The sequence below is a fragment of the Myodes glareolus genome, chromosome 12 (assembly GCF_982192425.1).
Source record: "Myodes glareolus chromosome 12, mMyoGla1.1, whole genome shotgun sequence".
In the NCBI taxonomy this organism is placed as follows: Eukaryota; Metazoa; Chordata; class Mammalia; order Rodentia; family Cricetidae; genus Myodes; species Myodes glareolus.
In genome coordinates, this window is record NC_142037.1 from 25031643 (window position 1) to 25049158 (window position 17516).

The 17516-nt window shown below is 45.9% G+C and overlaps 1 protein-coding gene and 1 long non-coding RNA gene across 8 annotated transcripts in view; one reads left to right on the forward strand and one right to left on the reverse strand.

Annotated features, from left to right (window-relative positions):
• The window catches only part of Atp8a2 (ATPase phospholipid transporting 8A2), a 577323-nt gene that overhangs the window by 235274 nt on the left and 324533 nt on the right, over positions 1 to 17516 (reverse strand). The window lies entirely within an intron of this gene.
• Positions 12976 to 15603, forward strand: LOC148120225 (uncharacterized). The gene is made up of 2 exons (XR_015739450.1): positions 12976 to 13432; positions 15175 to 15603. It is a non-coding gene; the product is annotated as an uncharacterized LOC148120225 (long non-coding RNA).

Consider the following 17516-nt stretch of genomic DNA (forward strand, 5'->3'; position numbering starts at 1 on the left):
CTTAGGAATTTTTTCTGAAAAGCATCTTTTCATTTATAGACTAATGTTTATCTGTCTGTCTATCTGTCTGTCTGTCTGTCTGTCTATCTATCCATCCATCCATCCATCTATCTATCTCCTGATTGGCATACAAAGCACTGGGATATGACCTAGTATCGTCATCATACATGCCATTCTACTTAGTTTTCAGTTGTCTGAAAAGCATTTTCGACGGGGCATCTTTTAGGTGCTGAAGAGCACTTTAACAACGACTCACTGTGGAGGTATGAGAAGCCAGTCATGACAGCATCCAAAGTTAGGCAAAACCCATAGGAACATTAAAAAATAAAAGGTAGATCTCAGGGTCATTAGACTCAGCTCAGCGTTCTGTCAGGCCTGGGGAAAGCAGAACTTAGACTTTCTCACTAAAGTATTTCTTTGAAAACCACCACCAGCAGCCATTCTGTATTCACAGAAAAGGTTCCGAAATATTTAGGTACTTTTATTTGCTTACTTGCTTTAAAGTACTCTTGCTTGGAGAAAAAACAACCAATATTCTGCTAGCATTGGAAACTAGTGTCAGTATCATTCACAAAATTATTTACTTGAATAATTATCTTTTTGTTTGTACCAATTATATCTTGGTTGAATTTATATTTATTCTTCACAAAAATACTCCAGCACACCCCAGCTACCAGAAGGATGCCAGGCTTGGTCACCGAGCAGACCCTTCACCCAGAGCATAGGCAAGCATAGACCAAACAAACAGAATCAGCAAGAGCCCCATGCAATGATCTAACAATGATGTCATAACGGTTTGGGGAACTCAAACAGGGTAGCAAAGCTAAGTTGACTATAGTTGACTTTTACTTCTAGGCTGATCCTCTACTGATGAGCATGCCAGTTCTCATCAGTGTTGACTGGCTTGTGGCATCGTGCACATGGCCCCTCAGATTAGCGTCAGGGAAGCAACCGGGGCAGGCAAAGCATCCGCCACCTGCACGCTCCTTTACAGCTCAAATTCCCAGCCAAATCAGAACAGCGAGGCCTCCATCTACTGCTCTCCTGCAGCCTCCCCTCAACCACACAATGCAACCGCAAAATGCTGCAATTTTCTCCAAAGATGCTCATCTCCTGTTTGCTATCTACAGGATGCCGGCGGGGAAAGTCCCTGAAGACAGAATGTGTGTGGCTGGCCAAGGCAGAACACTTTCTCTCTGGGGTGAATATACTTTAAGATCAAAGCACATCTTGTAATGGGATTGTACTATTATTATTACAAATATTTATTTAAGGCAGGTTACTATCACTATGGTGACTTTTGTTTGGTTTTTCAGCATCAAGGATTGAACAAGAGGCCTCACACGCAGGAAGGATGTGATCTATCCCTAATGTACTCTCCCAGCCATCCACGCTGCTTTCATTTTGAGAATTCTACTCAATTATCATATAAGGACTTAACTATTTTGATGCCTAATCTATTATCATCCCATTATCACTTCTAATGATTAATATCATTATAGTATGTCATATCATATCATTAATATATCATTAGTATATATCAATAACACATTAATATACATTAATATATTATTTATATATTAATATACCAATATAATGTATGATATATATTAACATATAATTCATATCAATTACTATCATTATTAATATCACTTCTAATTATTAATATCATTGTAGTATGTCATAATTTTACCTGTAAATATTATGTCCTCCCCTTCCCTGATCCATGCTCTTTAGAAGGACTAGGGAAGGTGACCTGGGCAAACGGACACCTTCCCACCTTTTGGAAGCATCTCTGGCCCACAAACATGGCCCACCTACACGCCTGAGCAGCCAGAACCATCCCCTCACACAGTCGCACATGTGCACGGTGAAGAAGAGGCAAGCAAGTCCTTGGGCAAAGTGGTGACATTTTATTTTACTAGTGATAAAAAAAAGGGGATGAAGGAAAGAACATTCTATCTATAGTTTCATCACTAAGTAAAATTTACCACACTGCCATTGACTGGTAAGCAGAGAAGTGAGGAGGATCCAGGCAGCTGCCTTAGACAATTCACATTCAGGACATTCTCCCAGTCTTACAAGATCAAGGCACCCGTTGGTGGATGTAAAAAAAAGGACAACAGCACATCCGTGCAGTCAGAGAACTGATGACTTCAGATGTCTATTTTATACCAAAGGGCGGCGGGGCTTCTTCTCTCCTAAGTAACAGGTGCAGGCACAGGACTAACTTCCAGCCTCCAGCTTTCCTGGTAACCCAAACTGCTCTTTCCAAGGACAACCCGTCAACGAATAAATCAACGGTTAACCAATAGCACGTGTGCTCCTTGGAGGGCCTTTACCTCACTTATCAATATAAGTTTTCACAACTAATCAGTGTCCTTGCCAAAGGTTAGGGCAACTGAGCAGCCGGTGAAATGGATGGAAGCGGCCAGCCTGTCAAGAGCGCCAGAACAGATCACCCGCTTCACCGTGTTGCTCCATACCTCACGCACATCTGTCTACTATTTCTTTACACTTTTCCTACCCCACATCTGCCAGAAGCTGGTGCACCATCTCCCATTACAGATGAAAAATGCAACTGCCAAATTCCTCCCACGAAAGCTCAGCTCAGCTCCCAGACTCTTGCGGCCACCCATACTGGGAATGGTTCGCAGTACCTCCTTCCTCACCTCACCGTTGAGCATGTGGCCCACCACTTGCTAGAATTCTAGAACAGCCTGTGCGGGACCATCTCCCCCACTTTAATGGGTTCTTGGGCTTCTATAACAGTGCCATAAACTGGGCGGCTTCAACATGATGAGCTCCCCATCTCTGCAGTCTGAGGCATTGGCACGGTGGGTTCCTTCCCTAGCCGGTGAGAGCATTTTCCTCCAGGCCTCCCCAGTTTGCTCTCCAGGGCTTGTTGGCAGTCCTTGGTAACCCTTGGAGGATGCCCCTCAGGTTTCTGCCATTATCTTCACACGGAATTCCGTCTGTGTACCCATGTCTAAATTTCCCTTCTTATAAAACACAGTCATATTGGATTAGCGCCATTCTAACAACCTCATCTTAATTCTACAAGTGATTCTTCTCCCAAATAAAGTCATATTATAGGGCATTAAGGGCTAAAATCTCAACCCCCCCCCATTTTACACTTACATTTCAACTTACAATCCCCAATCTCCCTCTCCCTCTCTCTCTCTCTCTCTCTCTCTCTCTCTCTCTCTCTCTCTCTCTCTCTCACACACACACACACACACACACACACACGAGTTCCCTACTCACTATTGTTCACCTTTACAATGGTGAGGAAACACACACATACAACCATTTTGGTTTTTTCTTTTTTCCTTCTCAGTGCAGAATTCTATTACAGGGGTGAGATATTACACACTTACTATAAAGCCAGTTTTGTGCTGATGGTTTTGCCTAATCGTAGACTATGGAATATTCTGAGCACAACTAAGGGAGGACAACTGGGCTAGGATACTCAGTGGGTTATGTTAGTAAAACACCCTTTACTTTCCACTGATGTATTTTCCAGCGTAAAATAAGGTTTCCTAGGGTGGGTGACACCATGGTCAGGGGAGGGGCACTCATGGCATCTGCTCCCCTACACATACTCTATTAGTCACCATTGGCACCACTATGACAAAATACCTGACCAAAAGGCATCTAAAGGGAGGAAGGACTTTGTTTGAGGGGATAAAGTCAATCACAGTAGGAGGCATGGTGGTGGGAACGTGAGGCAGAGAGTCATACCACATAATCAGAAAGCAGATGAAAGCCGATAATAACTCACTTTCTCCTTTCTTCCTTTCTATTCAGTTCCAGACCCCAGTCCATTGGGTGATGCCACCCTCATCCAGAACGGGTCTTCTCTCTTCCGTTAAAACTACCTGAAAACACCCTGGACAGACATGGCTAGAGGTGTGTCTCCTAGGTGACTCTAAATCTAGACAAGCTGACAAAGAAGATTCAATATCACACAGGCACACTTACGATAAAGCTTAATTTATAAATCAGACAATAATGGAAATAGCTAACCATAATATACTATAATAAAGTTCTGTAAGTGTGGTTGGGCCTTACTGTACTGAACTATGTTGATTGAAATAGAAAGAGCAATATATATATATATATATATATATATATTGGACCCAGTATTCACACAGGTCTCGTTGACTTTTGAGAATTGGCTGTTGAGTTTGAAACTGTTTTATCTTTTCTCAAAAGGTCTATCCTATAAAACTAAGGGGCTAGGATGAAGCTTAATAGTGGGGCTCCCACACAGCATGTGTACAGTTCTAGGTTCTGCCCTAGCACCCAATACACAAGATAATAAAACCAACCTCAAAATACTCTGAATGCAAGAACTCGGGTTTTTCTTTAAAATTGTTTTTCATTTTCACAAGCATTTTAAGAGTCTGGCTGTGTTTAAGAAGGGTAGAAGTCTCATGAAAAGGAAAGAGCTCTTAAATGATTGGCTTTCATTATTGGCCAAAGTAGCTGGGATCACCACATTTTCTTAGCCCTTTGAGAGAAAACACTAAATAAAGGTAGTAGTACACACTAGCTGATCAAACTCTGCTACAGACCTACCCAGCTGGACCTTAGTGTTCACCACTAAACTGCAAACATCTACAAATATCCTCTAAGCTGCTGCAACCCAGCCAGGGTGGAATTCATTATCTTTCCTGCCAGGTCGGAAATTCTGCTCAGAGTCTGTCTCACAGGGAGTAACCGCAACCACCATTACCACCAAGCTATCAGGGTGGATGTATCGGTGCCCTCTCCTTTCTCCGCCTTGGGTCGCCGCACTGCTGACACTGCTGCCCACATTTGATTCATGTCCGCCATGAAAACCGGCCTGAGAATGAGCATCTCAGCTCCGATCTTCAGCATTCCGCTTGCTCTATTCCAGTCTTCTGGTTGTGTCACTTTCTGCCCATAACTAGATGTCTCTTAAACAGGAAATTTGCAGAACCTAAAGGAAACACTGTTGATTTTCTGTACAATCAGCCGCCCTTCTCTGATGGGGGTGGGCAGCCTGGGTGGTCCCTGCTGGCCAGCTCATCCCAGTGTTTTGCAGTTCAACGACTATTCCGCAGGGTCTCTGTGAGCATTTGGGTGTGCCTGTCTTCTGCATTGTACATTATTTCCCCCCAGCTGTGTCCGCAGGCATCTCCCAAGCTGTACCTCATTTTGTTATTTCCTGTACGTTTCCTATATTTTGATCTCCTTAAGGTATAATTATAATATTTCCATCCTCACAGATTCTTGACATCTCCCCCGTGATCCAGGATCATCTGCCAACCTCATCAACGTGACGTTTATTCCTCCTTAAATAAAGTGAGACGCATTACGCAAACCCCACGGCTTCAAGCCGCAAGTGCCCACTGCCTTTGATACTCCATTTTATCTACTGCCTTCCCACTGCTCTCCATCTGTGACTCTTCAAGCCAGGCTGAATTTTATCTTCCAATATAATAGACTAACATCTTATGTTGAAAAAGGAAAACAAAATACCCCAGCCTATACTTTACTAGTGCGGTGCTCGAGTCCTCTACATTGACTTAGTCAAGCAAAAACTCACGGGCTCTGGCTTTAACCCCTTCTGATCCGCACTGCCTTTGTTCCAGTATATCTGATGACCTTAGCTGCTTTCATTATATACTATTCTCGGATATGACTAGTTTCTAATAAAAAAGAACTACTTTTTTCTTTATAGACAGGAGCCTAAGATCTTTAAGCTTCATTCACAATAAAGGGGCTGGGTAGAATGGGTGAGCAATGACTTGGAGGCTGTGTCGCTGTAGGCTGGTGCTCCAACATGTGTGCCGTGACTAAGGTCACACGGGAATCATGCGGACACTCAAACAAAACAGATTTTTTCCTTCCTCCAATGTGTGTGGCCACTCTCCTGCCTCCTGCAGCAGTTCAAGAGAAAAGAGCCCTGGCTGTCGCTAATTTCACATGTCCGGGTGCTTCCCAATCCCCCCTTCTTCCCAACAAGGTAGGGAGAGTTTCCTTCTGCCGAGCGAGCCTGCTTTCCAACCAACACTGCCTTCAGACTTGGAGAGTTTCCTGTGCTCACGTTCCCCTTTCCAAAGCAAAGCCATAGTCGGATCGCCCGTGGCCACAGCTGGGACAGATGCAGACTTATCTTGCCACCTCATTAGAAGGAACAAACAAGCAGGAATCTTGTAGGACATCCAGAAAGTTGTCAGACGGAAACAAACTCTGGCGAGGATCCAGGTGGCATGTGCCCCGATCCCAGCCATTTCGCCTGCAGTTCCACCGTATGTAAATCGAGAAGCTGTTAGCCGAAGCAAGCCAGATGAAAACTGAAGTGTTTAGGGTACACAGACACATCTGTGGGCCCTTCATACCCAGGCCCCTTCACCACAAATCCCTTCCTACTTCCTCCTCTGCACGCCCCCACCCCACACTTGCTCCCCCACCGCCACCGCCCATGACCACATACTTTTATCATCTGCTACCGGCTGAGTTCACGTGCCCAAGCCACAGCGGTAGACCTCAGAATGAGAGTACAGGATGTAACAAAATTCCTGAGCCCTATAACCTTCTTAAAGATTAAACTTCAGCAAATACTGGCAGAAGAAGGAGGAAAAAAGAGGGGAAAGGCGGAGACCACATAACCAACCAAGGCCGGGCTAGATGGCATTATGGACCAGGATTTTCAATCAGAGTCTGTTTGTGAGAAACCCTGGAATCTTAGGATTGAAACCCAGACCGCGCCGCTCTCTGAAGACACCTTGAAGTTGTAAAAAAAAAAAAAAAAGCCACCAAACTATAATTATCACAGCAACAATAACACCTCAAGTATAAGGTACAAACACAGGAGCTTGGGTTTTGGTGTAGGCTTGAATAATTTACACTTGGAAGAGTCTATTTCCCACTATTGGAACAGTGAACGACATCCCTGCCTTCCTCCCTTGCAGGGACCTTGTAGACTCTGAAGGGCAGCATGCATGAAACATTACCTAGATTTCTGTCTTCAGGTCCTTGCCCTCTAGTTGCTCTTCAAACTACTGCTTCTGGCACACCCCTAAGACTCCCCTCCTGTCTGACAAATGAATCCAAAAGAGGTGCATTTGTGCACACACTCCTCGCACTGAACTCCCACACCCACCTGATCTCCCTTTGCTTACTTCACAACAGCTGGAGCCCTCCCCCTGCCCCCGATCTGTGTTTACACACTCACATGCTATTTGCGCAACCACTTTATAATTAAAAAAAAAAAGTGGCCTGTCTTAGAGCAGTTATCTGCACCATGGTCAAATCCAGCCCACCGCTCCCTTTTATAAATAGCTTCATCGAGTTTTATTGGCACCCAGACCGGTGCATACACGTCCATGGCTACTTCTGTACAGCGAAAACGGAAACATGGCGGCACAGACAGAAAGCCCCAAATACCTATTAACCCACCCACTGCAGAAAAAGCTTGCCAGCTCTTGGTGCAGACATGCCTCCGAAGTCACACTTGACTTTGTGCCTCCGGGCAGTCTTGCTGGCCTTCTGTCCCACGGGCTGCTCCCCAAACGACACAGACACTTTATAAGTAACACCTTCCCTCGTGCCACAGTTTGAGTTAAGTATGAATCTCACGCAGGAGCAGTAGCTCTATGTCAGATTCAGCCTTCTCTTACCCTTCCCACACATCCGCCAAGTCTGAGGCTGTCTGACCTTGTAAGTCTCCCCCATACCCCATGACTCTGCCTTTCCAGCCTTTTCCCGTGCCACCACCTTTTCTCCCTTGGCATCCACCCACCTCCTGCATCAGTTGTATTCCCAACACTTACCTGTTCATCAATGTTCTCTAGGACATGGCCACCAGCTCCCCATCTATATCCACAATGGCACGTTCCTTGGCATTAGGTACTACAGCTACCCAGTAAGAGTCAGCTGCCCTGGGATTCCTAAAATTGAAGACTAGCGCTCATCTTCAAACTGGGGACCTGGAGCTGGTAACTGAGTGATAATTTTAGGTGCTGGGCTTGTGCCCACATTAACCGCCTTTCCTTAAATGTGTCCTGACCATCAGGTAGACTTAATCCCCATTCCGTTCTGTGAGCATGGGTCTCTCTGGTCTCTCTCTGTCAGAAGCCATCATAGTGAATCATGACTGGGTTCCACTAGCCCGTGAGCTATCAGAGGACAGTCTTTGCACATTGGAAGTGATGAAGTACAGAGGACGCTCAATGTACACTAACGCACAAACGACTTGTGAAACACATAGAGCTCTTTAGACATCAGCGGAGGAGACACAAACCCACACTGCTGAGTGTTCTAGCTTCAGTTCACTGCTCACTTCGACTGTCCAGAGACACTGAAGAAGGAAGAATCCTGCCTTACAGATGATCCTCCTGGGGATCTCAGGAGGGGGCCAGTTCTCAAGGAGACACATGGCTGGGGTCCTCAACAGGATAGAGATGCGGGTAGAATGTGGAGAAGGCAATGGGGGAGAAAGGTGGTGCTTCCTTCAAGCAGCAGCAATTAACACTAAATTTTATTCAATCAAAACGGCCTAAGGCGAACCGCATGTCAGGCACCTGTGCTGTGCCTAGCACATTTCTTGTGGTAAAAGGAAAGGATGGAGAAGAAGAAACTGAACACAAAGAGAAAGCAGAAGGGTAATTTGATTTTGTCTTTATATTGGGAAAAGGCGATTTTATGAAATGGGCAATCACTATTCCCTTCTACCAATGAAGACAAACCAAAAGGAGCAGGGCTAAGGTGCAGGTGAGGCGTTCAGAAGTTAGGTGAAGGGAACGTGACGCTAACACCAGAAAGCGAAGGCACAGAACCTAGTGCGTGGCTTACAGTTTTCTTCCCAAGAGGTCCTTGGACAGCATGGGAGGTCCTGGGCAGCGCTTTGGAGGAATGAGCTAAAATGCCAAGATGCCTCTTCTGATCGTGACTGATTTTATTCCTTATCCAGGCCCCCATATAAAATAGATCATGTGATTCCGTCCTTTCAGCTGCCATCTACCAAGTCATTGGAAAAACTATTAAAATCGAGGGTGTGAGAGGGCGGACTACGTTTAAAGGGAATAGGATGGAGAGACGTGACTACCAAGTTGACAGAAGATAAAGACTAAGCCTCCTCGTGGGAAGCAGGTAACACTGGGCTACTGACTGGGTCCCGGTCTCCTCTGTCATCCATGACCAAATATTTGACACAGGTCACCAAAAGATGATGCATACATGAACAAACTCACTGATATTTGCCAAGTGTCCATAACAAACCGAGAATGGCTTAGGAAAGGTGACATTGCTGGGAACTTCTATTCCCTTCGTTGCTTCCCAGTTCTACAAGCATCTAACAGTCTTGCTTTTGGGGGAGGGGTTGTCTCCTCATGCCCAAAGCTCTGGCTTGGGTTTTGAGGAGTAGAATCCCTCATGGCTTCTTTATTATGCTCTAAATGGCTTCTCTGCTCACTGGGACACCTGCTGTCATTCAGATTGCTCCCTTCGTGGGCGCTGATGGTTTTCACACACATGGCTTTCTTCATCTACCATGCAGGCATGGAGCGTTGTTACATGACTGTGCGCTGTCCTTAGATCACACACTTTTGACTTTTTTATGTGTGGGGAAATGGCACCCTTGATATGGAACAGAAACTCCAGCCAGCCATAATTATTCTCCATTTTGGGTGGGAGTTTTAAACGCTGTCAATAACTTCCAAATGTGCATGCTTTCCAGGTTTGTTCACACCCGTGGGACAAAATAACACGAAGGTGGGAGACCACGCCTCTTTTTAAAGCAATAGGCCAGTTATTTCGCTGGGGGAAACTATGCTTTTAAGGTGAGTATGGGAGTTTTACCCATTTGCAAGGTGACTGACAGCCCATCCTGTCATCAGGGAGTGGGCAGGCTGCGTCAGCTTAGGGGCTGAATCCCTTACAGAGGACACAATGCGACCAAACATTGCAAGTAAAACATGGACCCACAGAAATGATTCATTTATATCAGCTAACATTCTTGACAAGGAACTAAATATTAGTTTAGGAAGTGCATTTCGTTTATTTCTCCAAGCATTGAAATTTAGGTGGCGTCTCCAAGCACCAACTAAAGAATACATACATCCTGCTTTAACAGTCAGGAGAAGATCACTGCGATCTCCACTTCCGTGCAGAGCTGTGGAAAGACGATGGCCTCCTTTTGGAGAACACAGGGATGAGGCTGGGAAAGCTCAGCCCCCGGTGCTTTGATGATAAAAGGTTGATATTTTGTTTGTTTTGCTTTTGTTTTTGTTTGTTTGCTTGCCTTGTTTTTGTTTTTGCTTGTTGGCTTGCTTGCTTGCTTGTTTTCTCAGAAATTGCACAAGCAGAAGTCTGGGAGAGGACCACAGTGATCCACAGACATGGCAGCAGCTCCTGAACTGCACTGTCCCTCACATCTACAGTAAGAGCCTTCTCTTCCCTCCCAGCATCCCCCCGGGAGCAGGCATGCTCTCATGTCACTCACAGACCACCAGGGACACCAGAGTTCTGAGTGACAGAGCATTGTGCAGGCCACCAACAGCAGATACTCCTGGATTCCACCTTATCATCAAACCAACCGCTGCCATCGTGAGTCTAAATAAACTCTCCACAACCTGAAATGTGGCTTAAATAAACATATGATCATTCATAAGCCCTTGGTGGACTCCTGTTTAAGGGAGGTGAACAAGCCCATTGCCGCATATTATAATAATGTGTTCCTTGATCTAGTGGACATACGCTAACATTAGTTCTATCTGTAACTCAAGCACGTATGTATTAGTGTATGTGTGTGCGTGCATTTACTATTTGAATTCTGTGATCGAATTTGGTGTTTTGTTTTGCTTTGCTGGTGCTTACGGGGCGGGGGAGCAGGGTGGAACCCAGAGCCTTGTACACATTAGCAAAGTATACTTTCTGCCCATGGGCTTTTGAAACAAGGTCTCACTATGTAGCCCAGCCTCAGTCTGCCCTAGCCTCTTAAGTGTTGGGATTACAGACATGCAGCATCAAGCCTGGCTCCCTCAAGTTTATTTTTTAAGCTGAAGACGGTTTTCCATTCTACACTCTGTCCATTTGATTACAACAGCACCTGGGTGGCCCAAGACGTTTATATCAGCACTCACAGACTCAACCCGTCATATCCAGAAGAAAGAAAAGTCAAGAGTAGAAAGCATTTCCCCTAAATATATAGCCTTCTGGTCACAGCGGTTTGTGAAGAAAATGAGGAGGCTGCTGGCACAAGAGCCACATTGAGTTAGTGTGGCTTGAATTCTTACCTGAATTCCCTCTTTAAAACAACAAACAGGTCCATAAGGTCCAAGAACTCAACATCCACCTTTTGCATAATGCATAGTGAGCTGTTAGGTAACAAGGCAGGGATTCCACACTGGGACTCCTCTAAGGGGTGTGTGTTAAACATGAGAAAAGAATAGAGACCAAATGAAGACGCTCAACCACGAGGAGGAAAAAGTGCTGAGCACGACCTGTGGGTGGCTGGTGTCACACCACTTGTGGCTATCAACACTAAGAAGGCCGGAACAGCAACACCAAGGCTTCCTTCAGGTCACATGTTTATTACCGGAAATAACAGGAGGAAAAACAGGGGCCTTGGTGTACCGGTTGCGCATCCTCATTCACATAGGCAGAGCTGCTAATCTCTACCTTCCTCCCATCTCCTTCTGCATTGCTTTCTAGGCATTTCCACCGGAGGGGTGGACACTTTGGTCTCTGCCGGCTGGATGCATGTTAGCATAGTAAGGCTTCTAGAGAACAAGCCAATCATATATTATTTATTATTATTTGTGCATGGAAACTCTGCCCCTGATGTGCACCACAGCTTCCAAATCATCTCCTTTGACTGCGGCTTATAAAGTACTAGAACACAGGAGAAGCCAAACTGGGGACGGATCTTCTGTTTTATGTCCCTTTCTGGCTTCTCCTTTCACCTTAGGAAAAGGGAAACCAAAATCAAACAAACACGCCAACAGGTGCAGAACAGGACTGACCCCACGAAAGCCTGGGTATCACTACATCATTATTTAATAATTTTGACACAGAGAAGGACAAAAATGTCACCAGAGTTTAAATAATTGGTGTCATCATTGGTTTCAGACCCAGGTTCTAACTAAACAATTCCTAAAAGGGACAGAAGGCATAAATGGCCCAGTTTCTTTGAAGCCCAGTTAAACGGGGTCATCAAGGCCAGCCATGAAGGACACTAATTAGGGTCAAATGAAACAACAGGCAAAAGGCCCTGCCACAGGGCCTGGAAGCCCTGAGGGTATTCAGAGTGGAGGAATGGAAGAAAGGTGAGAAAATGGCTCTGAAACCAGAGCAAGGCACTCTGTGATTCTGGGGTGTAAGGTTTCATTTGCCATCCCAGACCAAGAAGAAGACAGAACACAGGGTGAGGAATTTAAGGCATAGCCACAGAAGGGAACCCCCGATATCAAGGAAAACCCTACACAAGGACAGGGTGGGGGGCGGTATCTTCAAGATTAACCCTGAGCCTCTGACTACAACAACGAAACATGGTGAACTCACGTTTTATGAAAAAAAATGCTCCATCTTCTAACACCTGAAAGGAAGTTATTTCCAGCCCCCTTCCACCCAGGGAATCAGTGTGAAGTGTGTCTAAATAGCAGTTGTTTTCCAAGAAGCACACTTCTGGAAACACGCCTCCCAGTTCACCTGTCACACCCCCTTATGCATCTCTACATGCTGATTCCCAGTTCCCACCAGGCGCTCAGGGGATGCCTGCTGAGAAGCCCAGGCTTGCAGAAGCAGCCCTCTGTGGAGGATCTAGGCTTGTCCTGTCGGCCCTTGCAACTGTGTGATGGGGGCACTTCTCAGCGTAAGATGTCCAGGGGACCACCTTGAATATCTGCTAGCGAGACAGAGAATGTTACTGCCTAAAACACTAATCTCTTTTACACCAGAGATACACTATCATCTCGTGGATTGCGAACCACCCACTGTTATTCCTTTGGCTCTGGTCCCTTTAAGAGGCAAGCCACGCCCACTCCTAGCCACTTCTGACCTCCTGGTCGCCATCTTAACTCTTTCTCTTCTATCCCCGTCTCTTGGTGTGTGCACACATGTTTTTTTTCTCTCTGTCCTCTTTTCTATTTCTGCCTTTCTTTTTCTCCTTCTTCTTTAAGTAATACATGTTTACCCTTATGTTTATTTACTATGTCCTGTGAGCCTTTTATACGCCGCACCCACCCGCCTGACTTTCCAGGCCTCATGGCGGGACCAGCCTGCCACCCTGGGGACTTTGCAGGGACCCACAGCCGTCCTTGTCAGACTAGGGCTGCTCTGCGAGCCTGCCAGGGAACATGCCGTCATTAAACAACAACATTGGTGCCACGTGACTCGGATATCCTGAACCGGGTTCTTTTTCCACTCCTACCACTGGCTTCCCGGATGGCTTCAATCAGTGAGTCGCTCCTCGTTCTGCTTCATTCTGCTATGGTTGCTTTCCTTTACCGGAATCGTGCTTGGACAACCCCAGGGGTTGGTCTGCCTGCGTTAGCACTGCACACTTCCTGTGCTGTGCATTCGACTGGGGACCGGGTCCTCAGTTTCTTTCATTCGACTGAAGACCGGGTCCTCAGTTTCTTTATCTTTTTTCATTTTCACTTCTTTTCTTTCCCTTTTCTCTCCTCTCGTCATAACCACCGCTACAGAGTGGTCCCAGCCCCTGGTTTCTAAGTAACCGACCCAGATCCAGCTAGGCCCATAGCACCCCACCCGTGGATCGAGGATGCTCGTCCACGTGGTCCTGGGTGTTCGTTCTGTTTACGCGGGTTTTCACGATTCAGACTCTGGATAGCAACTGCCCATGACAGGCAGTCCCCGGCTTTTCCATTCCAGCCGCGACATGGTACAGTTTTCTCCGTTCCAGCCTTTTGCCCCCCTCTGTGGTTTATGGTTCGGCATGGTGACTCAACAACAGGGCAGATCATGCCTTCAGGTCCCTCTTGTTAAGCTTAAAATCCTTACAGCTCAAAAATTGTAACTTTTCCCTCACAACACGTGGCCGCTGCCATGTTCATTGGGGTCAGGTGACTTTATCGCTAGAGTCACTGAGAGCCAGGTCACATGACCAAGCTCTTCCATTCTTATGTATGTCCTGCTTTCCCCTCCCCCTCCTCAGTGCTCACTGAAATCCTCTCGTTAACTCTAATTGCAGGTGTTTTGCATAGTGACGCGCTTCTGATAGGGCCCATCAGAAACATGCACTTTGCCTAATTCCTGTTCCATCTTTCTATGTATAATAATTATTCATTACATCTCATTTCAGACTACAAAATCATAAGTCTCATATTTTAAACTGGTATGTACTTTTACTTCTCTTATATTTAATATTAAGCTGTTCTGATACAGTCAAGCTCAGATCCAACCTTCCAGACAGATTCTATACTGCAGTTATACCTAATACATAGCCCTCAACTGCTCAGAGATCTGGGGAATGTGATAGTTAAATATTTAATTATTTAAAAAACTTTTCATAACAAAAAGAGACAGGTTGGCTCCTAGCAGCAACACTCCGTTTCCTCCAAGAAGACAAAAGACAAATGGTCACAGACCAGCGTCCATCTACAGTTCGCTTCAACTGCCAAACGCTGACCATTGGGCAAAAACTGCCTTTCACCTAAACTGAAGTCCTCCAGACGTGGACAGAATCACTGGAATCGACAGCCTAGCTGCCCGGGTAAGGTAGGCCTGTCTTCCTACAGATTTCTTAGGCCACAGGGTATTCTAAAGCCTGGCAGGCTCTGTGCTAAACAGCAAAGGTCAAATACAACCTTCAGCGACCATGGAGAACCCAAAAGAGTAGCTCTGGGTGCCAACCAAGTAAGTTCTCTGTCATTTTTTAATCAGTAACTCAAGTAAAATCTTATCCTTCTCAAAGATCTCTGACAGTTTGATAGCTGAGAGGTTTTGCCAGGTTGCCTCACCAAATAAAAAATACTTTTCATTGTATAAAAATATGTCACAGCCATTATACATTCTAAAATTCTGTTTTTACAAACCCAAGGAGTTCTTGTGAGTTCCAGGGAGCCGAATTAAAGAACCCACCGTAAACAGGTCAGATACATACCCCTCAATTCCCTGGTCCTAAAAAATTTTTTCTTAATTTAACTTTGTCCTCTGTTCTGTCAATACCCTAACCAGGTACAAGAAACACCAGACATTTCCATGTCACAGACACCTGTCGGGAGCAGAGACCAACTATGCCAGGATGTGACCAACACCCACCTTTCTCTTGGATTCTCCCCCCTCAAAGACGACGCCCACAAATCAGCCGGAAGCAGTCTTGAGAATTCGCCGCCCCAATTCCTCCAAACTGTAATGTCTAATCTTCTACTTTTTATTTTAAAAAGGATCTGGGAATGTTATTCTTTTGGCTCTGGTCCCTTTAAGGGGCAAGCCACGCCCACTCCTAGCCACTTCTGACCTCCTGGTCGCCATCTTAACTCTTTCTCTTCTATCCCTGTCTCTTAGCATGTGCACACATGTTTTTCCTCTCTCTGTCCTCTTTTCTATTTCTGCCTTTCTTTCTCTCCTTCTTCTTTAAGTAATAAATGTTTACCCTTATGTTTATTTACTATGTCCTGTGAGCCTTTTATATGCCGCACCCGCCCGCCTGACTCTCCAGGCCGCATGGCGGGACCAGCCTGCCACCCTGGGGACCTTGCAGGGACCCACAGCCGTCCTTGTCAGACTAGGGCTGCTCTGCGAGTCTGCTGGGGAACATGCTGTCATTAAACAACAACACCCACCATTCGGAAAACATGATGTAAACTTCATTCCTGGCTTGACTGAAGGTGGAGGCTCAGCGTAGAGAAAAAAGTGGACAAGACACCGCTCCTGCTTTCACCTCCACTTTTAAAGGCGTTTACTGGCTATATATTGCACTCCCTACACTTTCACAGACACTTTCCTGGGGCACCCACAGCAAATGCGACCCCAGTCACTTCCTCAACAGCTGGTGAATGTTGGCGACAGGATCCAAAGCCAGGTGTGGTTCACTTCCAAGCTTCATCAGTTTTCCCGTCGGAGCTTCACACTGGGAATGTAGGCACTGTTAAACTTATTCTGAGTTTTTGACATATAATAGAGATTATAAAAACAGGCTTGTGTTTTAACTAGATGGGACACGGTATGCGGTTCTTTGAAAGACGAGCCCGGCATTCTGTGCAGGAAGGAACCTTGCAGGTGACTTGATCCTGCTTGCTGCCCCCCTGAGCTCTGAGAACTCGGAGGCACAGAACAGTCGGGCAGGTGAGCCAGCCAGGTCCTGTGACTCTGGCTTGTATAGCAATGCCTGACCCAGGCCAGGGCTTCCTCCCCAAAGCCAGGGTTCTGGCCAGTTAAAGACTTCCGTCTGGGGCAGTTTCCCATGTGGAGGTTTTGCAGAGTTAATGTCCTGTCCATAACTGGGGCGAGTGGGTAGGAAATTACAAAGGGGACTATATTCCCAGTGGCTCGTCATGCTGGAGGAAATGAAAGGATTTAAGCAGATCTGGCCTGAATAAATATTTTCTCTATAAAAGTTAATCTACAATTACACTGAATGTGAAATATTATATAGAAAAACATCCCATGTGTTTTTGTTGCTGAAGGACACTTGGAGTTTGTGTTTTATTGCTGATCTGCTGCTTGGGTTGGAAACCTTGCCCCTGGGGAAGTTTATTTGGGTGAGGCCTGACTTGAGCACTGCTCAGCCCCTGGGACACAGGTTCTCATGGGCATGCGGGAGGGCATCATGCTGTCCAAAGGCTTCGAGATTTGCTTTCTAGAACTGCAGTATGGAGCTGCTCCTTTGGCTTCGAGAGGAGGGAGCACAGGTGTGGCAACACCACGTTCATTTCTCTGGTTGCCTACAACTTTTTGTGGCATATTATCTTTTACTGTGTTTTTAAAAACACCAACAGAGACACAGATTTCTTTTGATATACTAAATAACATTCTTTTGTTTGTTTTTTGAGACAGGGTTTCTCTGTAGCTTTGGAGCCTGCCCTGGCACTCACTCTGTAGGCCAGATTTGCCTCAAACTCACAGAGATCTGCCTGTCTCTGTTTCCCAAGTGCTGGGATTAAAGGCGTGCACCACCACTGCCCAGCTCTAAGTAACATTTCTTAGCATGGAAGAAAGTGTGTTACACAGGGGCAAGCGTAAGCACCTGTCAGGTCTCCTGGTTTATCCATCCTACCACGTGTACATGAGCTCCAAGGAGAAGGACCACTTTCAAGCCAGCCGTGGTGGGCTGAGCAACAGCCCCAAGCATGTCTATACCCTAATCCCTGGAAACTGTCAATTTTACCTTAAATGTCAAAAAGGAAGTTTTCATCTATAATTCTGGATCTCGAGAAGGGGAGATGATCTGAGATGTTCCGGGTGAACACTAAATGTCATCTTAAATGTGCATATACGGGGGTTTTACCACCAAAGACTGTACCTGGGGAAGAGATGCAGGGGTTGCTGGACTGGCAGGTTGTAAAGAGGGAGGAAGC